The sequence below is a fragment of the Bombina bombina genome, chromosome 7, assembly GCF_027579735.1.
Source record: "Bombina bombina isolate aBomBom1 chromosome 7, aBomBom1.pri, whole genome shotgun sequence".
Taxonomy (NCBI): Eukaryota; Metazoa; Chordata; class Amphibia; order Anura; family Bombinatoridae; genus Bombina; species Bombina bombina.
Genome location: NC_069505.1, coordinates 33,486,073 through 33,492,389, shown reverse-complemented (window position 1 = coordinate 33,492,389; position 6,317 = coordinate 33,486,073).

Genomic DNA, 6,317 nt, shown 5'->3' with positions numbered 1-6,317 from the left:
GACCCCCACATTCATATGTCTAGAGCCCACTCCCCAATCCAAATGTACCCAGGCAACAGGTAGGCGGAACACAGCGCCCCCTGCTACCCTCACAGCCATAGTGTCTCTGGTGTGCTGGTTCTCAGACACCAATTTCTTTTGGAGCAAGGTCATGGTAGCACCAGTATCCCGTAGACCACTGACCTCCTTCCCATTCACTTTAACCAGTTGCGGTGCTGTTGTCGGTTATCCCGGTGGGCAGCTTGCACGGGATCTGCTTCATGTAGGATGCCCCAGCATTATTCCTCCTCTACGCAGTGGACAGCAGGCTGAGGGTTACGTGGGTTTCCGCCGGCGGGTCTCCTCCAGGACTGTGCTTGGTTCGCTGTGTTTAGGGGACACTCTGGTCTTTTGTGCCCTAGTTGCTTATATCCAAAGCACCAAATAGGTTGTAAGTAGTCTCGTGAGTTGAACCGGGCTGTCTGAGGATAGTTCGTGGCTGGAGGCGGTGTGGTAGAGCGGTGCGCTGGGGGTTGGTAACTGGTAGCTGCTTAGGTGACTGTGGGTCGGTACTCCACTCTGGCAGGGGGCTTAATGGTAGCCGTGTCCAGTTTGCGGGCATCCGTATACTTATCTGCCAGGCAAGCAGCTTCATGCAGGGTGGAGGGTTTACGATCCCAAACCCACTCTCTAACTCCTGCTGAAAACTTGTCAAAGCAATGTTCCAACAGGAATAGCTGCAGCACCTCTTCCCCAGATACGGCTTGGCACCCCGCCATCCAGTGAGCTGCTGTGCGGTGCATCTTACATGCCTACTCAACGTAGGAATGTCCAGCTAGTTTAACAGTTTCTCTGAACCGCCTCCTGTATGCCTCCAGTGTAATCGCATACCTGGAGAGCAGCGCCTCTTTTACAGCATTATAATCCCCGACTTCCTCATCCGGAATGGCCCGAAAAGCCTCGCTGGCCCGGCCGGATAATTTTCCGGATAATATCGTGACCCAGTCCTCTGTGGATACCTTGTGTAGGGCACATTGCCTCTCAAAATCCGCAAGGTACCTATCAATCTCTCCTTCTGTTTCCAGGAAGTTTTTAAAAGCTGCAAAATGTACCTTTCTCTTTTCCACTGGGGTTGCTGTGACTTGGGCTGCTGCAGCGCCGCTTTGGCGAAGTAGGTTGGCCTCCACGGCTGTTATGACCCGGTCGATAATTTCGGCAGACGGGTTGGGGCCATAATGTGACAGTCTTATTTTAACCGCCCGGTCAAAGCTTGCTTCTTCGGGGGTTCTGTCTGATATGGTGGGCTCATTGGTTCCTTCGGGCCCTGGTACTCCGTCCATCTCGGTCAGTATTGTAATAATCTCCCTCTTCCTGAGGTTACTGGCTTGTTGGCCCCGTTGTTCTAGCAGGTATTTAAGGGTAGCTCTTCTGGGCGATGAGGTTCATCCCGTCGCTTGCCACCAGTTGTTATGGTATAATCCGGATATCAAGGGTTAATACCAGATGAAAGATGCCCTGAATACGGGATCAGCAACACATAAACCCAGTTAATTCCCCCCAAACATGAGACCAAGCTCCATCTTGGGCGTAAAACAGAATGTGTTTTATTGAGGGCTATATGCCCAGTATTTATGCAGGTCTCCCACCTGGTTGACACTCCCTAGGTGGGGGATTGGAAGAGTATAGTACATTAGATAGAGGGAAGACGCCCTTTTACAGGATAGAATAGAATTACATTCCTTAACCAAATAAACTAATAAACACAAGAAAACAAGTGAGTCCTTCTTGACACATGGCAGTCTGATTAAACAATGTGAATGCTTATCACTTAAACTTAATTACAGTAAACAATAGCTGATGTCGGGAAACTGTTTTCAGAAAATAGTTTCTCAAAGCTGAACAAAGTTAACCCATCCAGTACTGACAGAGGGGTCTGTCACACAAACCTTTTTGCCGCATCTAGCGCACCCGTTACCCACCCCGTTGGACCCACTGTCTTGGACCCACTTTTTTGACATAGGATTGTGTGTGTTATAACCCAGACTTTATACTTCCTGAGATCCAAGTGTCCAATTGTTTCCAGATGGACTACACACTTTTGTAGTTTATACTTGTATGATTTAAAGGGTTAAAGGGACAGTCTACCATAGAATTGTTATAGTTTTAAAAGATAGATAATCCCTTTATTACCCATTCCCCAGTTTTGCACAGCCAACACAGTTATATTAATATACTTTTTACCTCTGTGATTACCTTGTATCTAGGAACCTTCTTCCAGCCCCCTGATCACATGACTGTGACTGTTTATTATCTGGTGTCTTAAATTTAGCATTGTTTTGTGCTAAATCTTAAATAACCCCCTGTGCCTGAACACGGTGTTATCTATATGGCCCACATGTACTTTCTGTCTCTTTGTGTTAAAAAGAGATTTAAAAAGCATGTGATAAGAGGCAGCCCTCAAAGGCTTAGAAATTAGCATATGAGCCTACCTATGTTTAGTTTAATCTAAGAATACCAAGAGAAAAAGCTAATTTTCATGATAAAAGTAAATTGGAAAGTTGATTAAAATTAAAAGTCCTATCTGAATAATGAAAGTTTAATTTATACTAGACTGTCCCTTTAAGTACTAATTACATAATATACTAAAATAAAATAGGTAACTATCTTGACTATGTATAATTACGGAGCCCCACAAGTATTTTATATAAATCGTGCGCACATTTTGCTAAATCGTGCGCACATTTTGCTAAATCGTGAGCACATTTTGCTAAATCGTGCACACGATTTATAAATAATTATAATCATGCTATTCCACCTTATAATACTGTATTACTTGTGATATTATTTGACTGGTTACTATGCCTCCTTACTGTATGTATTGTGCTTCTTCTGTCTATCATTAGTGCAATTTGTAATGTTATTTTACCTCAATAAAAAAACTTATTTAAAAAAAAAAAAAAAATTTGAATAGTGAATCAAACAATACTAAAATTAGATTTAGAATAAAAAATAAATAAAGAATACGCCCGAATAGGGACTTGAACCCTAGACCCTCAGATTAAAAGTCTGATGCTCTACCGACTGAGCTATCCGGGCTCTGAAAACTTATTGAATGAATGCAGTCATGGTCTCATTTTCTGTCTATAGTTATATATACATTTTATTTGTGCGTGTATATCTGTCTGTGTGTGTGTGTGTGTGTGTGTGTGTGTGTGTGTGTGTATATCTGTGTGTGTGTATATGTGCATAAGTGTGTATATCTGTGTGTGTATAATTATGTGTGTATATATGTGTATGTGTAATCATGTGTGTATGTGTATATCTGTGTGTGTATATGTGTAATCATGTGTATATCTCTGTGTGTATATATGTGTAATCATGTGTAATCATGTGTATATCTGTGTGTGTATATGTGTAATCATGTGTATATCTCTGTGTGTATATATGTGTAATCATGTGTATATCTCTGTGTGTATATATGTGTAATCGTGTGTAATCATGTGTATATCTGTGTGTGTATAATTATGTGTGTATATATGTGTGCATGTGTATATCTGTGTGTGTATAATTATGTGTGTATATATGTGTATGTGTAATCATGTGTGTATGTGTATATCTGTGTGTGTATATGTGTAATCATGTGTATATCTCTGTGTGTATATATGTGTAATCATGTGTAATCATGTGTATATCTGTGTGTGTATATGTGTAATCATGTGTATATCTCTGTGTGTATATATGTGTAATCATGTGTATATCTCTGTGTGTATATATGTGTAATCGTGTGTAATCATGTGTATATCTGTGTGTGTATAATTATGTGTGTATATATGTGTGCATGTGTATATCTGTGTGTGTATAATTATGTGTGTATATATGTGTATGTGTAATCATGTGTGTATGTGTATATCTGTGTGTGTATATGTGTAATCATGTGTATATCTCTGTGTGTAATCATGTGTAATCATGTGTATATCTCTGTGTGTATATATGTGTAATCGTGTGTAATCATGTGTATATCTGTGTGTGTATAATTATGTGTGTATATATGTGTGCATGTGTATATCTGTGTGTGTATAATTATGTGTGTATATATGTGTGCATGTGTATATCTGTGTGTGTATAATTATGTGTGTATAATTATGTGTGCATGTGTATATCTGTGTGTGTATAATTATGTGTGTATAATTATGTGTGCATGTGTATATCTGTGTGTGTATAATTATGTCATGTGTGCATGTGTATATCTGTGTGTGTATAATTATGTGTGTATAATTATGTGTGCATGTGTATATCTGTGTGTGTATAATTATGTGTGTATAATTATGTGTGCATGTGTATATCTGTGTGTGTATAATTATGTGTGTATATATGTGTGCATGTGTATATCTGTGTGTGTATAATTATGTGTGTATATATGTGTGCATGTGTATATCTGTGTGTGTATAATTATGTGTGTATATATGTGTGCATGTGTATATCTGTGTGTGTATAATTATGTGTGTATATATGTGTGCATGTGTATATCTGTGTGTGTATAATTATGTGTGTATAATTATGTGTGCATGTGTATATCTGTGTGTGTATAATTATGTGTGTATATATGTGTGCATGTGTATATCTGTGTGTGTATAATTATGTGTGTATATATGTGTGCATGTGTATATCTGTGTGTGTATAATTATGTGTGTATATATGTGTGCATGTGTATATCTGTGTGTGTATAATTATGTGTGTATATATGTGTGCATGTGTATATCTGTGTGTGTATAATTATGTGTGTATATATGTGTGCATGTGTATATCTGTGTGTGTATAATTATGTGTGTATATATGTGTGCATGTGTATATCTGTGTGTGTATAATTATGTGTGTATATATGTGTGCATGTGTATATCTGTGTGTGTATAATTATGTGTGTATATATGTGTGCATGTGTATATCTGTGTGTGTATAATTATGTGTGTATATATGTGTGCATGTGTATATCTGTGTGTGTATAATTATGTGTGTATATATGTGTGCATGTGTATATCTGTGTGTGTATAATTATGTGTGCATGTGTATATCTGTGTGTGTATAATTATGTCATGTGTGCATGTGTATATCTGTGTGTGTATAATTATGTGTGCATGTGTATATCTGTGTGTGTATAATTATGTGTGTATATATGTGTGCATGTGTATATCTGTGTGTGTATAATTATGTGTGCATGTGTATATCTGTGTGTGTATAATTATGTGTGCATGTGTATATCTGTGTGTGTATAATTATGTGTGCATGTGTATATCTGTGTGTGTATAATTATGTCATGTGTGCATGTGTATATCTGTGTGTGTATAATTATGTGTGCATGTGTATATCTGTGTGTGTATAATTATGTGTGTATATATGTGTGCATGTGTATATCTGTGTGTGTATAATTATGTGTGTATATATGTGTGCATGTGTATATCTGTGTGTGTATAATTATGTGTGTATAATTATGTGTGCATGTGTATATCTGTGTGTGTATAATTATGTGTGTATATATGTGTGCATGTGTATATCTGTGTGTGTATAATTATGTGTGTATATATGTGTGCATGTGTATATCTGTGTGTGTATAATTATGTGTGCATGTGTATATCTGTGTGTGTATAATTATGTCATGTGTGCATGTGTATATCTGTGTGTGTATAATTATGTGTGCATGTGTATATCTGTGTGTGTATAATTATGTCATGTGTGCATGTGTATATCTGTGTGTGTATAATTATGTGTGCATGTGTATATCTGTGTGTGTATAATTATGTGTGTATATATGTGTGCATGTGTATATCTGTGTGTGTATAATTATGTGTGTATATATGTGTGCATGTGTATATCTGTGTGTGTATAATTATGTGTGCATGTGTATATCTGTGTGTGTATAATTATGTGTGCATGTGTATATCTGTGTGTGTATAATTATGTGTGCATGTGTATATCTGTGTGTGTATAATTATGTGTGCATGTGTATATCTGTGTGTGTATAATTATGTCATGTGTGCATGTGTATATCTGTGTGTGTATAATTATGTGTGCATGTGTATATCTGTGTGTGTATAATTATGTCATGTGTGCATGTGTATATCTGTGTGTGTATATATGTGTGCATGTGTATATCTGTGTGTGTATAATTATGTGTGTATATATGTGTGCATGTGTATATCTGTGTGTGTATAATTATGTGTGTATAATTATGTGTGCATGTGTATATCTGTGTGTGTATAATTATGTGTGTATATATGTGTGCATGTGTATATCTGTGTGTGTATAATTATGTGTGCATGTGTATATCTGTGTGTGTATAATTA